The sequence below is a fragment of the Pseudophryne corroboree genome, chromosome 11, assembly GCF_028390025.1.
Source record: "Pseudophryne corroboree isolate aPseCor3 chromosome 11, aPseCor3.hap2, whole genome shotgun sequence".
Taxonomy (NCBI): Eukaryota; Metazoa; Chordata; class Amphibia; order Anura; family Myobatrachidae; genus Pseudophryne; species Pseudophryne corroboree.
The window spans coordinates 96,150,251-96,172,563 of NC_086454.1; the positions used below are offsets into that span (position 1 = coordinate 96,150,251).

The window sequence follows — 22,313 nt, forward strand, 5'->3', positions numbered from 1 at the left end:
ATCATTTTTAAACTTGCTTTCGAGTTTAACAGAAAAGGCCTTTTTTGCCTCTATTATACCCTTTTTTAATTTTTGACGGGCAGCCCTAAAAACATTTTGGTCACCAGATCTGAAAGCTTTGTCTCTCTCACTTAATAAGGTTCGAACCGTACCATTTATCCATGGTTTATCATTTGCGTAAGTACGAACACACTTTTTAATTGTTACACTCTGTATGCAACAACACACATAACCAAGGACCATGGAGGTAAGGGAGTCCACATTCACATTATTATCATCCCCCAATGATTCTTCAATGAACAACCCCCAATCAGTAAATTCCAAAGCATCCTGAAGTTTCTGCATTGCCCCCTCAGGCCAAACTGTAATACTAGTACTAGTCGGCCTAAACCGTTGGACTACGGTTTTGTATGCTGGAACCAAAAATAGGGACATGTGATCAGAATGACCAATATTGGGATATCTAAAAGTCGCATAAGCATCCTTAATATTACAATAGACATGGTCCAACACATTTCCTCCTCTAGTAGGTACTTTAACATATTGATAGAATTTTGGTAAAACTACCTTCAATCTAGCCTGATTAAAATCCCCTGCTACTAAAAGAACCCCCTCAACATATTTAGTTTCCAGTTTAACTATAGCAGCGTGCAAGATATCTAATGCAGATTCTACATGAGCAGAGGGAGGAATGTATACGGCCATTACCAACGCCACTGAAAATTCTCTTGGCAAATAGAATGGTCGACACTTAACCACCATATATTCCACATTTACAGAGCAAAAAGTCGCAACAAGACTGGCATCAGTACACCAGTTATTATTTACGTATACACATAGTCCACCTCCTCGCGTTTTCCCAGATTCCATGGTTCTGTCTGATCTAAATAATGATCTATCTGTAAGCTGAACTACAGAGTCCAGGATAGAGTCATTCAGCCATGTCTCTGTGAAAATCATGAGAGAGCAGGTCTTTAAAGGGGACTTATTTGCCAGTCTCACATGGATCTCATCCAATTTGTTCGTAAGAGATCTTACGTTTGCCATAAATAAACTGGGAAGCGCTGGTCTATAGGGGCACAGATAAAGTCTTACCCTAATACCTGCTCTTTTACCCCGCTTTTGCTTCCTCTCTCTCCGTGGTCTGCGTTTCCATCTGGGCTTGCATACCCTCCAGGGACTAGGCATCCTCCATTCATGGGCAGAGTCTTGTTGCTCAGGCTGCTCGGGCTGACCAGATTCCAGGCTTCCTTGCCTCCTCCAGCCCCTAGCAACCACGGTCCTCCTGAGACCTCCGCAGGATCCACCACAATTCTCCTGACCAGAGGAGCACCCAGCATGCCTCGGGCCATCACCTCCTCTGACCCCGGAACTAGCCTGCGAGCCCGCCGCAGCAGCAGCACTCAGAGGCCGGCCAGCGCCTCCCACATCCACAGCAGCAGCGCCCGGAGGCCAGCCAGCGTCCCCGCCAGCCCGCACACCGGCGCCCGCCGGCCGCACACCCCTGGCCGCACCAGCCCGCCCGCCACCAGGACACCGGAAGCCCGCAGGGTCCCCCACGCGGCTTCCCCCAGCGACAGCGATGCAGCAGAGGGACCAGAGGCGGAACGGACCGCGAGCAGCTCCCACCGCGAGTACACAATCCCACATGGACCACACGGCAGCAGAGCCCCCAGGCCCACGATCCACGTTGCAAACAAAAGGGTGAGTCTGATGGTAGGTAGCGATACTCCTGCTCCTACTACTGCTCCCATGGCTCTGCAAGCTCACAGCCGCTGCGTCTGAACGCGCCGCCAGCCAACTGCACACCACCAATCCTAAGTAGTGATCCAGAAAATGTCCAGAGAAGCTGACAGACGCTGTTTCCTCCTCATAACAATGCTGAAACAAGTACTAGGGTGTTATAGAAGGGGAAGGGGGGAGTATTTATTACATTAGGTGAGCGTGCCTAATATTGAAATAAAGCGCTGAAGGTTTTGTATAATAATTATACATATACAATTCTCTTCATATAGGGTGCAATGTGTGAGCTGGCAAATCTCTCTGCGTTTCTCTGACAGATTTTAGTGTGGGTCTGTCACCGATAGCTCCCCTGTGTGATTGTGGTGTGAAAGTGCACGTTTGTGATATGTCAGACAATGGAGAGAGCTCTTCCCTTGAGGAAGCCATTTTAGATACGCAGGAGTGTAATGTGGGGGCCCTTCCCTCACAGAAGGAGCCAGAGTGGATGAGAAAATTACAAAGTAATAGGTCAAAGCTTTCTAAAAAATTCTCTGAGTCTGAACAGCAGACAAAATACTGGAGAAAGTCAGTGGAGGATGTATTATTTGCTGATCCCTCCACGTCATCCACACAGGACCCCTCAGGGTCGGCTTCATTGAATGAGCTTGCTGACCGTAAGTTAGATCCATTTATATGGCTACCGGAACGTTACTCAGGCCCACCATTGCTTGTGCATGGGTAGGTAATGCTATTGAAAAATGGTCAGACAACTTGCTAGCAAATATAGACACAGTTGATAAGGATGATATGGTCTTAACTCTTGGTCACATAAAGGATTCTGCACGATACTTGGTGGAAGCTATGAAGGATATTGGTTTATTAGTATCAAAATCATCAGCTATGGCGATTTCAGCTCGCAGAACACTGTGGATTCGCCATTGGAATGCAGATGCAGAATCAAAAAGAAATATTGAAGAGCTTCCCTACAAGGGTGAGGCGCTATTTGGGGACCAGCTGGATGCCCTGATTTCAACAACTACCTCAGGTAAATGTGCATTTCTTCCTTATGCAGCGGCACCTGCAAAGAAAGCATATAATTCGCATCCGATGCAGTCCTTTCAGCTCAACAAACACAAAAAAGCCAAAGGTACCCCCTTCTTCGCTGGAAGAGGGCGGGGAAGAGGTAGGAAACCTACAACAGCTTCAGGATCGCAGGAGCAGAAGTCAGCCACTGCTTCTGCTAAAACCACAGCATGACGCTGGGGCTCCCCTGCGGGAGTCCGCTCAGGTGGGGGCGCGTCTAAAACTCTTCAGTCAGATCTGGGTACAATCAGATCTGGATCCTCGGATACTACAAATAGTATCCCAAGGTAACAAGTTAGAGTTTCAAGATCTCCCCCCATGCCGATTTTTCAAATCAGCCTTACCAGTTTCTGTTCAAGACAGAAGAAATATAACGGAAGCAATACAGAAATCATGTCAGGACGAGGTAATTACCTTAGTCTCTTGACCACAACAGGAAAAAGGATTTTATTCAAGCCTGTTTGTGGTACCGAAGCCGGACAGCTCAGTCAGACCGATTTCAAACCTAAAATCATTGAATCTTTACCTAAAAAGGTTCAAATTCAAGATGGAGTCCCTGAGAGCAGTAATCTCCAGCTTGGAGGAGAAGGAATTTATGGTGTCAGTGGACATCAAGGATGCTTACTTGCATGTTCCCATTTACCCTCCACATCAAGCATACCTGAAGTTTGCGTTTCAGGACTGCCACTAACAGTTCCAGACATTGCCACCAGCACGTGTGTCGATTCATCAGTGCATCCGCCTGCTGGGGAAGATGGTTGCAGCCTACGAGGCTCTGCAGTATGGCCGATTCCATGCCAGAGTGTTCCAGTGGGATCTACTGGACAAGTGGTCTGGATCGCATCTACACATGCACCAGAGGATACTCCTGTCAACAAAAGCCAGAGTTTCACTCCTGTGATGGCTACGCAGTTCTCACCTTCTAGAGGGATGCAGGTTCTGGATTCAAGCCTGGATCCTAGTGACCACAGATGCAAGTCTCCGAGGTTGGGGAGCAGTCACACAAGGGGAAAGCTTCCAAGGAAGATGGTCAAGTCAAGAAACACTTATTCACATAAACATACTGGAGTTGAGAGCTGTTTACAACAGCCTGATACAAGCGGTGCATCTTCTTCAAGATCGTCCCATACAGATCCAGTCAGACAATGTAACAGCATTGGCTTACATAAACCATCAGGGCGGAACGAAAAGCAGAGCGGCAATGGCAGAGGTGACAAAAATACTCCTCTGGGCAGAAAGACATGCAAAAGCTCTGTCAGCAATCTTCATTCCGGGAGTGGACAACTGGGAAGCGGACTTCCTCAGCAGACACAATCTCCATCCAGGAGAATGGGGCCTCCACCAAGAAGTCTTTGCAGAGGTAGCAAATCGTTGGGGCGTTGCTCAAGTAGACAAGATGGCATCTCATCTCAACAAGAAGCTTCAGAAATATTGTTCCAGGCCGAAAGACCCACAAGCAATAGCAGTGGATGCACTGGTGACCCAGTGGGAGTTCCAGTCGTTGTATGTGTTCCCTCCACTTCCACTAATACCAAAAATTCTCAAGATCATAAGAAGATAAAAAGTTTGGGCGATCCTCATTGTCCCAGACTGGCCAAGGAGGGCTTGGTATCCAGATCTTTAGGAGTTACTGATAGAAGATCCTCGGCATCTTCCTCTTCACGAGGACCTGCTTCAGCAGGGGCCGTTTGTTTATTAAGACTTACTGCAGCTACATTTGACGGCATGGCTGTTGAGCGCCAGATCCTAGCCCGAAAGGGTATTCCCAACAAAGTCATTCCCACACTTATTCAGGCCAGGAAAGAAGTAACGTCTAGACATTACCATTGTATTTGGAGAAATATATATCTTGGTGTGAATCCAAGAATTCTCCAATGGTGGTGTTTCAATTAGGACGTCTTCTCCTATTTTTACAGGCTGGTGTGGATGCAGGCTTAAGATTGGGATTTATCAAGGTCCAAATTTCGACCTTGTCCATTTTCTTTCAGAAACAGTTGGCTTCCCTTCCTGAGGTTCAAACGTTCGTGAAGGGGGTTCTGCGCATCCAACCACCATTTGTGCCTCCTACGGCACCATGGGATCTTAACGTGGTGTTGCAGTTCCTTCAATCGGATTGGTTTGAACCTCTGCAAGAGGTTGAGTTAAAGTTTCCCTCTTGGAAAGTGGTCATGTTAGGGGCCTTGTCTTACAAGAGCCCTTATTTGATTTTTCATGAAGAAAGGGCTGAACTAAGAAGAACGCGTCAGAAATTTCTTCCAAAGGTTGTGTCTTTTTTCCATATGAACCAACCTATTATGGTGCCAGTGGCTACTGACACCTCAGCTGTTTCAAAGTCATTGGATGTGGTCAAAGCTTTGAAGACTTATGTCACGAGAACAGCTCGTATAAGGAAAACAGAAGCATTGTTTATCCTGTATGATCCCAACAAGATTGGGTGTCCTGCTTCTAAGCAGACAATCTCTCGCTGGATCAGATGTACGATTCAGGATGCTCATTCCACAGCAGGATTGCCGATACCGAGTTCGGTAAAGGCCCACTCTACGAGGAAAGTGGGTTCTTCCTGGGCGGCTGCCCGGGGTGTCTCGGCTTTACAGCTTTGCCGAGCAGCTACTTGGTCAGGGGCAAACACGTTTGCTAAGTTTTACAAGTTTGACACCTTGGCTGCTGACGACCTTAAATTTGGTCAGTCAGTTCTGCAGGAACATCCGCACTCTCCCACCTGTACTGGGAGCTTTGGTACATCCCCATGGTACTAAATGGACCCCAGCATCCTCTAGGACGTTAGAGAAAATAGGATTTTAATATACCTACCAGTAAATCCTTTTCTCTAACGTCCTAAGTGGATGCTGGGGACTCCGTAAGGACCATGGGGAATAGCGGCTCCGCAGGAGACTGGGCACATCTAAAGAAAGCTTTAGGACTATCTGGTGTGCACTGGCTCCTCCCCCTATGACCCTCCTCCAAGCCTCAGTTAGATTTCTGTGCCCGACGAGAAGGGTGCACACTAGGGGCTCTCCTGAGCTCTTTGTGAAAGTTTTAGTTTAGGTTTATTATTTTCAGTGAGACCTGCTGGCAACAGGCTCACTGCATCGAGGGACTAAGGGGAGAAAAAACGAACTCACCTGCGTGCAGAGTGGATTGGGTTTCTTAGGCTACTGGACATTAGCTCCAGAGGGACGATCACAGGTTCAGCCTGGATGGGTCCCGGAGCCGCGCCACCGGCCCCCTTACAGAGCCAGAAGAGCGAAGAGGTCCAGAAAATCGGCGGCAGAAGACGATCCTGTCTTCAGATAAGGTAGCGCACAGCACCGCAGCTGTGCGCCATTGCTCTCAGCACACTTCACACTCCGGTCACTGTGGGTGCAGGGCGCTGGGGGGGCAGCGCCCTGAGACGCAATAAATCGATAAAAACCTTATATGGCTAAAATAAATGCATCACATATAACTCCTGGGCTATATGGATGCATTTAACCCCTGCCAAAACATACAGAAAAACGGATGATAAGGACGCCGAGAAAGGGGCGGAGCCTATCTCCTCAGCACACTGGCGCCATTTTCCCTCACAGCTCAGTTGGAGGGAAGCTCCCTGGCTCTCCCCTGCAGTCACTACACTACAGAAAGGGGTTAAAAAAGAGAGGGGGGCACAAATTAGGCGCAGTATAAACAATACAGCAGCTATAAAGGGAAAAACACTTATATAAGGTTATCCCTGTATATATATAGCGCTCTGGTGTGTGCTGGCAAACTCTCCCTCTGTCTCCCCAAAGGGCTAGTGGGGTCCTGTCCTCTATCAGAGCATTCCCTGTGTGTGTGCTGTGTGTCGGTACGTTTGTGTCGACATGTATGAGGAGAAAAATGATGTGGAGACGGAGTAGAGTGTCTGTAATAGTGTTGTCACCCCCTAGGGGGTCGACACCTGAGTGGAAGTACTGTTGAAATTGCATTACAGTGTCAACTTTGTATTAAAGACAGTGGTTGACATGAGACAGCCGGCTACTCAGCTTGTGCATGTCCAGACGACTCATACAGGGGCTCTAAAGCGCCCGTTACCTCAGATACAGACGCCGACACGGATACTGACTCCTGTGTCGACGGTGAAGAGACAACCGTGATTTCCAATAGGGCCACACATTGCATGATTGAGGCAATGGAAAATGTTTACACTTTTCTGATAATATGAATACCACCAAAAAAAGGGGTATTATGTTTGGTGAGGAAAAACTTCCTGTAGTTTTCCTGAATCTGAGAAATAAAATGAGGTGTGTGATGATGCGTGGGTTTCCCCCCGATAACAATTGATAATTTCTAAAAAGTTATTGGCAGTATACCTTTTCCCGCCAGAGGTTAGGGTGCGTTGGGAAACACCCCCTAGGGGGGATAAGGCGCTCACACGCTTGTATGAACAAGGGCTCTATCCTCTCCTGAGATGGCCGCCCTTAAGGATCCTGCTGATAGAAAGCAGGAGGGTATCCTAAAATGTATTTACACACATACTGGTGTTATACTGCGACCAGCAATCGCCTCAGCCTGGATGTGCAGTGCTGGGTTGGCGTGGTCGGATTCCCTGACTGGAAATATTGATATCCTAGATAAGGACAGTATATTATTGCCTATAGAGCAATTAAAAAATGCATGATGCACAGCGGAATGTTTGCCGACTGGCATCAAGTATAAGTGCGTTGTCCAATTCTACCAGTAAAATGGTCAGGTGATGCGGATTCCAAACGGCATTTGGAAGTATTGCCTTACAAAAAAAAAGGGGATGTACCCCTGGTCGCCTCTCAAAATAAGACGCCGTATTATCAGGCGCAGTCCTGGTTGGCAAGCGGACAAAAGGGTTCCTCTTTTCTGCACGTGACAGAGGGAGAGGAAAATGGCTGCAGAGATTAGCCAGTTCCCAGGAACAGAAACCCTTTTCTGCCTCTGCAAAGCCCTCAGTATGTCGCTAGGGCTTTACAAGTTCAGGCACGGTGGGGGCCCGTTCTCAATGAATTTCAGTGCGCAGTGGGCTCACTCGCAAGTAGACCCCTGGATCCTTCAGGTAATATTTTCAGGGGTACAAATTGGAATTCGAGACATATTCCCCTCGCCGTTTCCAAAAGTCTGTTTTACCGACGTCTCCCGCTGACAGGGAGGCAGTTTTGGAAGCCATTCACAAGCTGTATTCCCAGCAGGTGATAATTAAGGTACCCCTCCTCCAACAGGGAACGGGGTATTATTCCACACTATTGTGGTACCGAAGCCAGACGGCTCGGTGAGACCGATTTTAAAATCTAAAATCTAAAATCTTTGAACACTTACATACAGAGGTTCAAATTCAAAATTGAGTCACTCAGAGCAGTGATTGCAAACCTGGAAGAAAGGGACTACATGAGGTCTCGGGACATCAAGGATGCTTACCTTCATGTCAAAATTTACCCTTCTCACCAAGGGTATCTCAGGTTATGGTACAGAACTGTCACTATCAGTTCAGACGCTGCCGTAGGGATGGGCCACGGCACCCCGGGTCTTTACTGAAGTAATGACCGAAATGATGATATTCCTTCGAAGGAAGGGAATTTTAGTTATCCTTTACTTGGACGATTCCCTGATAAGGGTAAGATCCAGGGAACAGCTGGAGATCGGTGTAGCACTATCTCAGGTAGTGTTGCGGCAGCACGATTGGATTCTCAATATTCCAAAATCGCAGCTGGTTCCGACGACTTGTCTTCTGTTCCTAGGGATGATCCTGGACACAGTCCAGAAAGAAGGTGTTTCTCCCGGAGGAGAAAGCCAGGGAGTTATCCGAGCTAGTCAGGAACCTCCTAAAACCGAACCAAGAGTGCATCAATGCACAAGGGTTCTGGGTAAAAATGGTGGCTTCCTACGAAGCAATCCCATTCGGCAGATTCCACGCAAGAACTTTCCAGTGGGACCTGCTGGACAAATGGTCCGGGTCGCATCTTCAGATGCATCAGCGGATAACCCTGTCACCAGGGACAAGGGTGTCCCTCCTGTGGTGGTTGCAGAGTGCTCATCTTCTAGAGGGCCGCAGATTCGGCATTCAGGACTGGGTCCTGGTGACCACGGATGCCAGCCTGCGAGGCTGGGGAGCAGTCACACAGGGAAGAAATATCCAGGACTTAAGGTCAAGCCTGGAGACATCACTTCACATAAATATCCTGAAGCTAAGGGACATTTACAATGCTCTAAGCTTAGCAACCTCTGCTTCAAGGTCAGCCGGTGTTGATCCAGTCGGACAACATCCCTGCAGTCACCCACGTAAACAGACAGGGTGGCACAAGAAGCAGGAGGGCAATGGCAGAAGCTGCAAGGATTCTTCGCTGGGCGGAAAATCATGTGATAGCACTGTCAGCAGTATTCATTCCGGGAGTGGACAACTGGGAAGCAGACTTCCTCAGCACGACCTCCACCCGGGAGAGTGGGGACTTCACCCAGAAGTCTTCCACATGATTATAAACCGTTGGGAAAAACTCGACAGGTATTGCGCCAGGTCCAGGGACCCTCAGGCAATAGCTGTAGACGCTCTGGTAACACCGTGGGTGTACCAGTCAGGGTATGTGTTCCCTCCTCTGCCTCTCATACCCAAGGTACTGAGATTGGTAAGATGGAGAGGAGTAAGCACTATATTCGTGGCTCCGGATTGGCCAAGAAGGATTTGGTAACCGGAACTTCAAGAGATGCTCACGGAGGATCCGTGGCCTCTACCTCTAAGAAGGGACCTGCTCCAGCAAGGACCCTGTCTGTTCCAAGACTTACCGCGGCTGCGTTTGACGGCATGGCGGTTGAACGCCGGATCCTGAAGGAAAAAAAAAAAGGCATTCCGGATGAAGTCATCCCTATCCTGATCAGCCAGGAAGGATGTAACCGCAAAAACATTATCACCGCAATTGGCGAAAATATGTTGCGTGGTGCGAGGCCAGTAAGGCCCGACGGTGGAAATTCAACTGGGTCGATTCCTACATTTCCTGCAAACAGGAGTGTCTATGGGCCTGAAATTGGGGTCCATTAAGGTTCAAATTTCGGCCCTGTCAATTTTCTTCCAAAAAGAACTAGCTTCAGTCCCTGAAGTTCAGACGTTTGTAAAAGGGGTACTGCATATACAGCCTCCTTTTGTGCCTCCAGTGGCACTTTGGGATCTCAATGTAGTTTTGGGTTCCAAAAGTCACATTGGTTTGAACCACTTAAATCTGTGGACTTAAAATATCTCACATGGAAAGTGGTCATGCTGTTGGCCCTGGCCTGGGCCAGGCGCGTGTCAGAATTGGCGGCTTTATCCTAAAAAAGCCCTTATCTGATGTTCCATTCGGACAGGGCGGAATTGAGGACTCGTCCTCAGTTTCTCCCTAAGGTGGTTTCAGCGTTTCACCTGAACCAACCTATTGGTGGTGCCTGCGGCTACTAGGGACTTGGAGGACTCCAAGTTGCTAGACGTTGTCAGGGCCCTGAAAATATATGTTTCCAGGAGGGCTGGAGTCAGGAAATCTGACTCGCTGTTTATCCTGTATGCACCCAACAAGCTGGGTGCTCCTGCTTCTAAGCAGACTATTGCTCGTTGGATTTGTAGTACAATTCAGCTTGCACATTCTGTGGCAGGCCTGCCACAGCCAAAAATCTGTAAATGCCCACTCCACAAGGAAGGTGGGCTCATCTTGGGCGGCTGCCCGAGGGGTCTCGGCTTTACAACTTTGCCGAGCAGCTACTTGGTCAGGAGCAAATGCGTTTGTAAAATTATACAAAATTGATATCCTGGCTGAGGAGGACCTGGAGTTCTCTCATTTGGTGCTGCAGAGTCATCCGCACTCTCCCGCCCGTTTGGGAGCTTTGGTATAATCCCCATGGTCCTTACGGAGTCCCCAGCATCCACTTAGGACGTTAGAGAAAATAAGAATTTACTTACCGATAATTCTATTTCTCATAGTCCGTAGTGGATGCTGGGCGCCCATCCCAAGTGCGGATTGTCTGCAATACTTGTACATAGTTATTGTTACAAAAATCGGGTTATTATTGTTGTGAGCCTCTGTTATCATGCTGTTAACTGGGTTCAGATCACAGGTTATACGGTGTGATTGGTGTGGCTGGTTTGAGTCTTACCCGGGATTCAAAATCCTTCCTTATTGTGTACGCTCGTCCGGGCACAGTATCCTAACTGAGACTTGGAGGAGGGTCATAGGGGGAGGAGCCAGTGCACACCAGATAGTCCTAAAGCTTTCTTTAGATGTGCCCAGTCTCCTGCGGAGCCGCTATTCCCCATGGTCCTTACGGAGTCCCCAGCATCCACTACGGACTATGAGAAATAGAATTATCGGTAAGTAAATTCTTATTTTCTCGTAGTCCGTAGAGGATGCTGGTTTTTTTTCTTCTTACACAAGTTTATATGTATTAAGTTGTTATTCAGCAGTTGCTGAAAAGTTATTCATGCTCGTTGGCATGTTTTGAGTTGTATGCTATGTTGTGCGGCATGGTTGAATGGTGTGAGCTGGTGTGAATCTCGCCACTAGCTTAAAGTAAATCCTTCTCTCGAAGTTTGTCCGTCTCCTCGGGCACAGTTCCTATACTGAGGTCTGGAGGAGGGGCATAGAGGGAGGAGTCAGTTCACACTGTAAAAATAAGAATTTACTTACCGATAATTCTATTTCTCGGAGTCCGTAGTGGATGCTGGGGTTCCTGAAAGGACCATGGGGAATAGCGGCTCCGCAGGAGACAGGGCACAAAAAGTAAAGCTTTTCCAGATCAGGTGGTGTGCACTGGCTCCTCCCCCTATGACCCTCCTCCAGACTCCAGTTAGGTACTGTGCCCGGACGAGCGTACACAATAAGGGAGGATTTTGAATCCCGGGTAAGACTCATACCAGCCACACCAATCACACCGTACAACTTGTGATCTAAACCCAGTTAACAGTATGATAACAGAAGAGCCTCTGAAAGATGGCTCCCTAAACAATAACCCGAATTAGTTAACAATAACTATGTACAAGTATTGCAGATAATCCGCACTTGGGATGGGCGCCCAGCATCCACTACGGACTCCGAGAAATAGAATTATCGGTAAGTAAATTCTTATTTTCTCTATCGTCCTAGTGGATGCTGGGGTTCCTGAAAGGACCATGGGGATTATACCAAAGCTCCCAAACGGGCGGGAGAGTGCGGATGACTCTGCAGCACCGAATGAGAGAACTCCAGGTCCTCCTTTGCCAGGGTATCAAATTTGTAGAATTTTACAAACGTGTTCTCCCCTGACCACGTAGCTGCTCGGCAGAGTTGTAATGCCGAGACCCCTCGGGCAGCCGCCCAAGATGAGCCCACCTTCCTTGTGGAATGGGCCTTAACAGATTTAGGCTGTGGCAGGCCTGCCACAGAATGTGCAAGTTGAATTGTGTTACAAATCCAACGAGCAATCGACTGCTTAGAAGCAGGCGCACCCAACTTGTTGGGTGCATACAGTATAAACAGCGAGTCAGATTTTCTGACTCCAGCCGTCCTTGAAATGTATATTTTTAAAGCTCTGACAACGTCCAACAACTTGGAGTCCTCCAAGTCGCTTGTAGCCGCAGGCACTACAATAGGCTGGTTCAGGTGAAACGCTGATACCACCTTAGGGAGAAAATGCGGACGCGTCCGCAGCTCTGCCCTATCCGAATGGAAAATTAAATAAGGGCTTTTATAAGATAAAGCCGCCAGTTCAGATACTCTCCTGGCGGACGCCAGGGCCAGTAACATAGTCACTTTCCATGTGAGATATTTCAAATCCACATTTTTTAGTGGTTCAAACCAATGGGATTTGAGGAAATCTAAAACTACATTTAGATCCCACGGTGCCACCGGAGGCACCACAGGAGGCTGTATATGCAGTACTCCTTTGACAAAAGTCTGGACCTCAGGAACTGAGGCCAATTCTTTTTGGAAGAATATTGACAGGGCCGAAATTTGAACCTTAATAGATCCCAATTTGAGACCCATAGACAATCCTGATTGCAGGAAATGCAGGAAACGACCCAGTTGAAATTCCTCCGTCGGAGCACTCCGATCCTCGCACCACGCAACATATTTCCGCCAAATGCGGTGATAATGCTTCGCGGTGACTTCCTTTCTTGCCTTAATCAAGGTAGGAATGACTTCTTCTGGAATGCCTTTTCCTTTTAGGATCTGGCGTTCAACCGCCATGCCGTCAAACGCAGCCGCGGTAAGTCTTGGAATAGACACGGTCCCTGCTGAAGCAGGTCCTGTCTTAGAGGTAGAGGCCACGGATCGTCCGTGACCATCTCTTGAAGTTCCGGGTACCAAGACCTTCTTGGCCAATCCGGAGCCACTAGTATCGTTCTTACTCCGCTTTGCCGTATGATTCTCAATACCTTTGGTATGAGAGGCAGAGGAGGAAACACATACACCGACTGGTACACCCAAGGTGTTACCAGCGCGTCCACAGCTATTGCCTGCGGATCTCTTGACCTGGCGCAATACCTGTCCAGTTTTTTGTTGAGGCGAGACGCCATCATGTCCACCATTGGACTTTCCCAACGGTTTATTAGCATGTGGAAAACTTCTGGATGAAGTCCCCACTCTCCCGGGTGAAGATCGTGTCTGCTGAGGAAGTCTGCTTCCCAGTTGTCCACTCCCGGGATGAACACTGCTGACAGTGCTATCACGTGATTCTCCGCCCAGCGAAGGATCCTGGCAGCTTCTGCCATTGCACTCCTGCTTCTTGTGCCGCCCTGTCTGTTTACATGGGCGACTGCCGTGATGTTGTCCGACTGGATCAACACCGGTCTTCCTTGAAGCAGAGGTTCCGCCTGGCTTAGAGCATTGTAGATTGCTCTTAGTTCCAGAATGTTTATGTGAAGAGACTTTTCCAGGCTCGACCACACTCCCTGGAAGTTTCTTCCTTGTGTGACTGCTCCCCAGCCTCTCAGGCTGGCGTCCGTGGTCACCAGGATCCATCCTGTATGCCGAATCTGCGGCCCTCCAATAGATGAGCCCTCTGCAACCACCACAGAAGAGATACCCTTGTCCTTGGAGACAGGGTTATCCGCAGGTGCATCTGAAGATGCGTGCATTGATGTACAGACACCTTTCCTGGTTTTAGGAGATTCCTGACCAGGTCGGATAACTCCTTGGCTTTTTCCTCGGGAAGAAAAACCTTTTTCTGAACCGTGTCCAGAATCATCCCTAGGAACAGCAGACGAGTTGTCGGCATTAATTTGGATTTTGGAATATTCAGAATCCATCCGTGCTGCTTTAGCACCTCTTGAGATATTGCTAATCCCATCTCTAGCTGTTCTCTGGACCTTGCCCTTATTAGGAGATCGTCCAAGTATGGGATAATTAATACGCCTTTTCTTCGAAGAAGAATCATCATCTCGGCCATTACCTTTGTAAAGACCCGAGGTGCCGTGGACAAACCAAACGGCAGCGTCTGAAACTGATAGTGACAGTTTTGTACAACGAACCTGAGGTACCCCTGGTGTGAGGGGTAAATTGGAACGTGGAGATACGCATCCTTGATGTCCAAGGATACCATAAAGTCCCCTTCTTCCAGGTTCGCTATCACTGCTCTGAGTGACTCCATCTTGAACTTGAACTTCTTTATGTACAGGTTCAAGGACTTCAGATTTAGAATAGGCCTTACCGAGCCATCCGGCTTCGGTACCACAAATAGAGTGGAATAATACCCCTTCCCTTGTTGTAGAAGAGGTACCTTGACTATCACCTGCTGAGAGTACAGCTTGTGAATGGCTTCCAAAACCGTCTCCCTTTCTGAAGGGGACGTTGGTAAAGCAGACTTCAGGAAACGGCGAGGTGGATCTGTCTCTAATTCCAACCTGTACCCCTGAGATATTATCTGCAGGATCCAGGGATCTACCTGCGAGTGAGCCCACTGCGCGCTGTAATTTTTGAGACGACCTCCCACCGTCCCCGAGTCCGCTTGAGAAGCCCCAGCGTCATGCTGAGGCTTTTGTAGAAGCCGGGGAGGGCTTCTGTTCCTGGGAAGGAGCTGCCTGTTGCTGTTTCTTACCTCGACCTCTGCCTCGTGGCAGATATGAATAGCCCTTTGCTCTCTTATTTTTAAAGGAACGAAAGGGCTGCGGTTGAAAAGTCGGTGCCTTTTTCTGTTGGGGAGTGACTTGAGGTAGAAAGGTGGATTTCCCGGCTGTAGCCGTGGCCACCAAATCTGATAGACCGACTCCAAATAACTCCTCCCCTTTATACGGCAAAACTTCCATATGCCGTTTTGAATCCGCATCGCCTGTCCACTGTCGCGTCCATAAAGCTCTTCTGGCCGAAATGGACATAGCACTTACCCGTGATGCCAGTGTGCAGATATCCCTCTGTGCATCACGCATATAAAGAAATGCATCCTTTATTTGTTCTAACGACAGTAAAATATTGTCCCTGTCCAGGGTATCAATATTTTCAATCAGGGACTCTGACCAAACTACCCCAGCACTGCACATCCAGGCAGTCGCTATAGCTGGTCGTAGTATAACACCTGCATGTGTGTATATACTTTTTTGGATATTTTCCATCCTCCTATCTGATGGATCTTTAAGTGCGGCCGTCTCAGGAGAAGGTAACGCCACTTGTTTTGATAAGCGTGTTAGCGCCTTGTCCACCCTAGGAGGTGTTTCCCAGCGCTCCCTAACCTCTGGCGGGAAAGGGTATAATGCCAATAATTTCTTTGAAATTATCAGCTTTTTATCAGGGGCAACCCACGCTTCATCACACACGTCATTTAATTCTTCTGATTCAGGAAAAACTATAGGTAGTTTTTTCACACCCCACATAATACCCTGTTTAGTGGTACCTGTAGTATCAGCTAAATGTAACGCCTCCTTCATTGCCAAAATCATATAACGTGTGGCCCTACTGGAAAATACGGTTGATTCGTCACCACTGGAATCAGTGCCTGTGTCTGGGTCTGTGTCGACCGACTGAGGCAAAGGGCGTTTTACAGCCCCTGACGGTGTTTGAGGCGCCTGGACAGGCACTAATTGATTGTCCGGCCGCCTCATGTCGTCAAACGACTGCTTTAGCGTGTTGACACTATCCCGTAATTCCATAAATAAAGGCATCCATTCTGGTGTCGACCCCCTAGGAGGTGACATCCCCATATTTGGCAATTGCTCCGCCTCCACACCAATATCGTCCTCATACATGTTGACACACACGTACCGACACACAGCAGACACACAGGGAATGCTCTAAACGAAGACAGGACCCACTAGCCCTTTGGGGAGACAGAGGGAGAGTCTGCCAGCACACACCAAAAAGCGCTATATATGACAGGGATAGCCTTATAATAAGTGCTCCCTTATAGCTGCTTTATATATATCAAGATATTGCCATTAAATTTGCCCCCCCTCTCTGTTTTACCCTGTTTCTGTAGTGCAGTGCAGGGGAGAGACCTGGGAGCCGTCCTGACCAGCGGAGCTGTGAGAGGAAATGGCGCCGTGTGCTGAGGAGATAGGCCCCGCCCCTTTTTCGGCGGGCTCGTCTCCCGCTATTTTGTGAATACAGGCAGGGGTTAAATATCTCCATATAGCCTCTGGGGGCTATATGTGAGGTATTTTTAGCCTTTATATAGGTTTACATTTGCCTCCCAGGGCGCCCCCCCCCAGCGCCCTGCACCCTCAGTGACTGCGTGTGAAGTGTGCTGAGAGGAAAATGGCGCACAGCTGCAGTGCTGTGCGCTACCTTTAGAAGACTGCAGGAGTCTTCAGCCGCCGATTCTGGACCTCTTCTTACTTCAGCATCTGCAAGGGGGCCGGCGGCGCGGCTCCGGTGACCATCCAGGCTGTACCTGTGATCGTCCCTCTGGAGCTGATGTCCAGTAGCCAAGAAGCCAATCCATCCTGCACGCAGGTGAGTTCACTTCTTCTCCCCTCTGTCCCTCGTTGCAGTGATCCTGTTGCCAGCAGGAATCACTGTAAAATAAAAAACCTAAGCTAAACTTTCTCTAAGCAGCTCTTTATGAGAGCCACCTAGAATTGCACCCTTCTCGGCCGGGCACAAAAATCTAACTGGAGTCTGGAGGAGGGTCATAGGGGGAGGAGCCAGTGCACACCACCTGATCTGGAAAAGCTTTACTTTTTGTGCCCTGTCTCCTGCGGAGCCGCTATTCCCCATGGTCCTTTCAGGAACCCCAGCATCCACTAGGACGATAGAGAAAAAGTCTTAAAGTGCCAAAAGGCTCCTGCGGACCCGTCTATATCCCATGGTACTAAATGGACCCCAGCATCCTCTACGGACTACGAGAAAATAATTTACCGGTAGGTATATTAAAATCCTATTATTCCAACCTGTGCATTGTTGCACTCACGTGCATTAGGTTATCTCTCTTTGTCCGCAAATAGTGCAGCGGCATCTAGCCAGGGTTCTGTGTATGTCTCACCATACTGCAACCTACTCTTGCCCAGCCTCCAATAGCCCCCTTGTCTTTACATAAAACCTGGGGGCATCTGAGTACAGGGAGGACTTAATCTGCCTTTGAAAGGTGGCTGCAATAGGCAAAGTCTTTGGCTGCAGGAAGCTAAAAGACAAGGGTTATTGCGTGAGCGTCACCAAGAACCATCGGATAGCCATAGCACACCGTAGTCCACGTAACAGTCCATGAATGAAACTCTCCAGTTTGGCAGCTGTCATTTGGCCTGTTAAAGCCTTAGACATGTGAAAACCCTGCAAGCTACCCAGGTCGGATTCCCAGGCCACTGGACCTGGATTAACCCATATACACTGAGCTATGTTACGGATTAACCCGCCAATAACTCAGGTCAAAAGTTTGGTGTAATAGGGTTATTAGACTGATTCTACCAAGTGGGTCCCACACTTCCAGCACTCATGTGTACTAGGCACCAGTTAGTATTAACACTGCCAATAGCACCCTTATCCTCAGCCCAGTGTTTACTCTGTATGCTAGAAGTGCCACATATACAATATTATTTGTGACCTGTTTAGCTGCAAAGGTAGATAACAAATGTATAATTGATGGGCTTGGTTGTTTCCCCAGACTAGAAGTGGAACAATATCGCCACCCCCCACCCCCACACCACCTACACCAATCCATCCACTACCCCGCCCTATCTCGTGTGCAGATAAAAAGTCTGTTTTTCCCATCTTCTGGTGGAGAATAAAGTTCTAGTACCACAATTTGCTGGACCAAAGAGAGTTCTGAAAGTGGAAGGGAATATTTAAGGAAGTTGCTGGAACTGAGCACGACAAACAATAAATTTGCTTGCACCATCGAAAAAATTTTAAGTTCCTCTTTTGCAGAATATTCCTTTTACTTTCTGTTCTATTAATATGCAGAATAATTGCTAACCTCTCTAGAGTTCTGCTGAATTTTTCTCTGTTCCAAATTTTCCATGACGGATATAAAATTATATATTTTATTGAGCATATAATACTAAGAATATTCTTAAAAACATGATTCTAATTGAAAGCATTTAATGAATTGTAATATATATGCAATTACAAAAGCATTTCCTTTCATGGCTTCCCCCCTTTTCTTGTGCCACTGCCACTGCCCTTGGCCTAGTCCTTCAAGAAAAGTAATTTAAGTAACACGGTTTTCATGATGACCCATTTCCACCTTTGGCTCTGGGGCAGCTCTCAATGGGACACATTGGACCTTTCATCTATGTGCTCTACTTTCTTCCTCCCCTCCCCTCCCTGTCCTCTGTGTCTTTTATACCACATCCTTCAGCTGCACCTCCTTCTCTATGTTCCTCAGATGACTTCTTCTTTAAATATCTCCTTCCTTTCATCACTATACCACATGGCTTAAAATAAATCCGGCTGTGGTGGATCAACATTATTATGTGAACTTGTACCTGCTCACCTGCTGAAATACAAATTGTCAATCATTATATCTACTGCTGTTGAGTTCAAAATTCCTCCTGGTTCCCCAGCTGCCTCCTTCTTCCTCAAATATGTCTACAGCACAGTATGTCTTTTCTTTCATCCCGATGATGCCACTTGTCTGAAAATAAACTCTAACTGTGATTGATTGATTTATATTATGTAAAGCACTAGGAACCTTAAGTGGCCACATGGTGAAATATCATGTCTTTGCTAGTATATTTATTGTTTATGAATTAAAATGATCAGTTGGACACAATGCAAGATCATCCCACCATTTTTTAAGGTTAATCAGTCATTGACGTAGCCATTTCCCCTACTTCATTAGTGTTGATATGTGTGCAGGCTTGGACTGGCCCACAGGGTACAGGGGAAACCACCACTGGGACCCACCTCCTGCTCTAAGGATCAGGTTCTAGACTGTGCACTTGAATGATACATTATACATATGTTACCTTATACTGGACTATAGTGTATTTTCTACAGTGCATTGCTGTTATTAATCTGTTATTAATCTGGTACATTATCATGCATGCAGCAGCTGAATTTACTGTATATATTTATGAAGGGGCCCAGACGTTGCACTCTCTAATGGTTAGTCAAACCAATGAGGTGACAGGCCACACCCCCTCAGCAGACTGGCCACACCCCTAAACATTGGCCCCTACCCTGCATTCCCCCAGTGGGCCCTATATGCCCCAGTCCGACACTGTATGTGTGTGAAATTTTGGACTGTACGTGGTTATTAGAAAGCAGACACCTGCAGAAAGATTTTTTTGTAGACACTCCAGCTGGATAGACTTAACCAGGAGCTTGGGTTTATTACAGTTTATAGATAACAATTATACTAATATAATGGTTAAAAAATCAGGCGCACTAAATCAATTAATAATTAGTTGGTCACTTAATAAAAAAAATTTTTAGATATCCATTCATTTATCTATCCATTTAGTTTTTGGTTTAGTTTTTTCTTTCCTTTTTTTGGGCTATTTTCTAATACAGAGGTCCATGACAATAAACAAACAATATAAAATAAATGATTTATGATATGGAATTAGCACTCTATATTTGTTGCACATTTAGTGCTTATTTCTATTATGGGGACTGAATAATGCACAAACGGGCGGGTCAATTTAATATTAGAACAACAATATAGTGACCTACTGCTCTGTAGATTCATATACAAATGTTATCTTTCAGGTTAACTTGCTTCTGGTGTAAATTACAATTCAAATCCAATACTAAAAAACAAAACCACAAATTAAAATAAGATTTTACTTACCGATAAATCTATTTCTCGGAGTCCGTAGTGGATGCTGGGGTTCCTGAAAGGACCATGGGGAATAGCGGCTCCGCAGGAGACAGGGCACAAAAAGTAAAGCTTTTTCAGATCAGGTGGTGTGCACTGGCTCCTCCCCCTATGACCCTCCTCCAGACTCCAGTTAGGTACTGTGCCCGGACGAGCGTACACAATAAGGGAGGATTTTGAATCCCGGGTAAGACTCATACCAGCCACACCAATCACACCGTACAACCTGTGATCTAAACCCAGTTAACAGTATGATAACAGCGGAGCCTCTGAAAGATGGCTTCCTTCAACAATAACCCGAATTAGTTAACAATAACTAAGTACAATTTATGCAGATAATCCGCACTTGGGATGGGCGCCCAGCATCCACTACGGACTCCGAGAAATAGATTTATCGGTAAGTAAAATCTTATTTTCTCTATCGTCCTAGTGGATGCTGGGGTTCCTGAAAGGACCATGGGGATTATACCAAAGCTCCCAAACGGGCGGGAGAGTGCGGATGACTCTGCAGCACCGAATGAGAGAACTCCAGGTCCTCCTTAGCCAGAGTATCAAATTTGTAAAATTTTACAAACGTGTTCTCCCCTGACCACGTAGCTGCTCGGCAAAGTTGTAATGCCGAGACCCCTCGGGCAGCCGCCCAAGATGAGCCCACCTTCCTTGTGGAGTGGGCCTTTACAGATTTAGGCTGTGGCAGGCCTGCCACAGAATGTGCAAGTTGGATTGTGTTACAGATCCAACGAGCAATCGTCTGCTTAGACGCAGGAGCACCCATCTTGTTGGGTGCATACAATATAAACAACGAGTCAGATTTTCTGACTCCAGCTGTCCTTGCAATATATATTTTTAATGCTCTGACAACGTCCAGTAACTTGGAGTCCTCCAAGTCACTTGTAGCCGCAGGCACTACAATAGGCTGGTTCAGATGAAATGCTGACACCACCTTAGGGAGAAAATGCGGACGAGTCCGCAGTTCTGCCCTGTCCGAATGGAAAATCAGATATGGGCTTTTGTAAGATAAAGCTGCCAATTCTGATACTCTCCTGGTAGAAGCCAGGGCTAGAAGCATGGTCACTTTCCAAGTGAGATATTTCAAATCCACCTTATTTAGTGGTTCAAACCAATGAGATTTTAGAAAGTCCAAAACCACATTGAGATCCCACGGTGCCACTGGAGGCACCACAGGAGGCTGTATATGCAGCACTCCCTTAACAAAGGTCTGGACTTCAGGGACTGAAGCCAATTCGTTTTGAAAGAAAATCGACAGGGCCGAAATTTGAACCTTAATAGATCCCAATTTGAGACCCATAGACAATCCTGATTGCAGGAAATGTAGGAATCGACCCAGTTGAAATTCCTCCGTCGGAGCACTCCGATCTTCGCACCACGCAACATATTTTCGCCAAATTCGGTGATAATGTTGCACGGTTACTTCCTTCCTTGCTTTAATCAAAGTAGGAATGACTTCTTCCGGCATGCCTTTTTCCTTTAGGATCCGGCGTTCAACCGCCATGCCGTCAAACGCAGCCGCGGTAAGTCTTGAAACAGACAGGGACCCTGCTGAAGCAAGTCCCTCCTTAGAGGTAGAGGCCACGGATCTTCCGTGATCATCTCTTGAAGTTCCGGGTACCAAGTCCTTCTTGGCCAATCCGGAACCACTAGTATCGTTCTTACGCCTCTTTGCCGTATAATTCTCAATACTTTTGGTATGAGAGGCAGAGGAGGAAACACATACACCGACTGGTACACCCAAGGCGTTACCAGCGCGTCCACAGCTATTGCCTGCGGATCTCTTGACCTGGCGCAATACCTGTCCAGTTTTTTGTTGAGGCGAGACGCCATCATGTCCACCATTGGTCTTTCCCAACGGGTTACCAGCATGTGGAAGACTTCTGGATGAAGTCCCCACTCTCCCGGGTGAAGATCGTGTCTGCTGAGGAAGTCTGCTTCCCAGTTGTCCACTCCCGGGATGAACACTGCTGACAGTGCTATCACATGATTCTCTGCCCAGCGAAGAATCCTTGCAGCTTCTGCCATTGCACTCCTGCTTCTTGTGCCGCCCTGTCTGTTCACATGGGCGACTGCCGTGATGTTGTCCGACTGGATCAACACCGGTTTTCCCTGAAGCAGAGGTTCTGCCTGGCTTAGAGCATTGTATATTGCTCTTAGTTCCAGAATGTTTATGTGAAGAGACGTTTCCAGGCTCGTCCATACTCCCTGGAAGTTTCTTCCTTGTGTGACTGCTCCCCAGCCTCTCAGGCTGGCGTCCGTGGTCACCAGGATCCAATCCTGTATGCCGAATCTGCGGCCCTCCAATAGATGAGGACTCTGCAACCACCACAGAA

The 22,313-nt window shown here is 47.5% G+C and overlaps 1 protein-coding gene and 1 long non-coding RNA gene across 3 annotated transcripts in view; one reads left to right on the forward strand and one right to left on the reverse strand.

Moving 5' to 3' along the window:
- Positions 1–22,313, reverse strand: part of LOC134968958 (uncharacterized) — a 180,816-nt gene that overhangs the window by 116,747 nt on the left and 41,756 nt on the right. For both annotated transcript variants that reach the window (XR_010189358.1, XR_010189357.1), the window contains exon 4: positions 18,640–18,780. This is a non-coding gene — a long non-coding RNA (uncharacterized LOC134968958). The remainder of the gene's footprint in view (positions 1–18,639; positions 18,781–22,313) is intronic.
- The window catches only part of MYBPC3 (myosin binding protein C3), a 226,943-nt gene that overhangs the window by 13,325 nt on the left and 191,305 nt on the right, over positions 1–22,313 (forward strand). The gene's annotated exons all lie outside the window — the stretch shown is intronic.